The sequence below is a fragment of the Elephantulus edwardii genome, unplaced genomic scaffold (genome assembly GCF_000299155.1).
Source record: "Elephantulus edwardii isolate Elephantulus edwardi_28Jun2011 unplaced genomic scaffold, EleEdw1.0 scaffold00122, whole genome shotgun sequence".
NCBI lineage: Eukaryota > Metazoa > Chordata > Mammalia > Macroscelidea > Macroscelididae > Elephantulus > Elephantulus edwardii.
Window position 1 is genome coordinate 534,304 of NW_006399872.1, and position 1,542 is coordinate 535,845.

A 1,542-nucleotide genomic window follows, 5' to 3' on the forward strand; every position below is an offset into this window, starting at 1 on the left:
GGAGGATGTCAAAGACAATTGGGTAGAAATCCATAATTGGCCGGACTGAGAACTTGGAAACTTTAGAGCCATGAGACATGAGGCTGAGAAGCCAGTGTACACATTTCTGGAGCTGTATTTACTGTATTCTGTAATTAACCTGGATTATAAACTTTTGACTCCCCCAATACGGTCTGTGTGGTCTGTGATCTGTCACATCGAGTTGTGGACCCAGTAAAGCAGTGGGATTGGTGTTGAGATGAGTAGAAGGAACCATGAGAGTGTGCAGGACCTGCTGACATGGAAACTGGTTTGTTACTGTGAACAGGTATAATTTCCCTCTGTGATATTGATAAAGGTCAGGTACAGTCATCCACATGTGGTCCTTACTCTTAATACAGATAACTGACCCCGGACATGTATAAGTATATAGCATTTTACATCTATTAAAATAATTTGAGTGGCAAGAAGCTATATTGCAATCTCAAAGGCATGTCATTGTAATTAACCAGTAGCTCAAAGGGACAAGGAGGAGCAATTTCCTCCCATGCAATTAACAGCCTCTGAAAACCTGCTGGAGAGTCAGCTTTGAGTTGGTTCTGACTCAAAAGCACCTACCAGTAGATGCATGAGTGCATTTTGCATCTGGTCAAGGGTATATAAATTCTTTGATACTGCTTGGTAATATTATATCATCCAGAGACTCTTTCTAGGCCAAATAATTAATCTTCATTTCAACACAATAACTAGCAACATAATTAACCTGAAGTATTCTCAGCAACCATAACACAGATTATCCCTCCAATAGACATTCTCAAGTCCAATAAAATAGGATGAAAATGAATTGTCCAGAGCAGACTTTACCTGGTCTCCCAGAACTTATTAATATAGAAAACAAGGAACTCATGAAATATTATACAAAAGGGTGACCCTGGAGGACATTATGCTGTGTAAAATATCTTAGCCACAAGAAGACAAATAGAGTAAATGCCACAATTATAAAAGAGGACTGCCATAGGGTTTGGGGAGAGACTGAGAAAGATGGGATAATGTATACTGCATTGAAACAGATGAGGGAGAGAACTGTTTAAAAGTGATATATAATTAGATATTATTGTTATGACAGGATTCCAGAACCAAGGTAGCACAGTGGAGTGGACTTGGGTGGAGGGATTGAATAACAATTAAATATTTTTTTTTTATTTTTCAAAAAGAAAAGTAAATTGGGAGGAGGGGTGGGCACGGAGAAAAATGTAACAATGAATGACTGCAAATCTAAAGTCTCTGTAAAATTTCATTTAAAACAATTTAAAATTTAAAAAAGAAAGAAACCATAGCAGAGTATCAAGAGATCCATAAGAAGAAATGAAGAAGAATAAAAGGAAGATTTCCCATCATTCAGGAAGGGTTGAAAAATTGTCTGTGCAATAGCAAATGACAAGGAGCTTTCACACATTCATTTTGATGTTCTGAGTAATGGGCTATAATATAAAAAAAATTAAAAACAAATTCTATTCGAAAAAGAAATATATTTCCAAAGTATAGCTAATATTATTACACAAA

General features: G+C 36.3%; 1 protein-coding gene across 1 annotated transcript in view; it reads right to left on the bottom strand.

Annotated features, from left to right (window-relative positions):
* Window positions 1-1,542, bottom strand: part of STPG2 (sperm-tail PG-rich repeat containing 2) — a 555,694-nt gene that overhangs the window by 60,247 nt on the left and 493,905 nt on the right. The gene's annotated exons all lie outside the window — the stretch shown is intronic.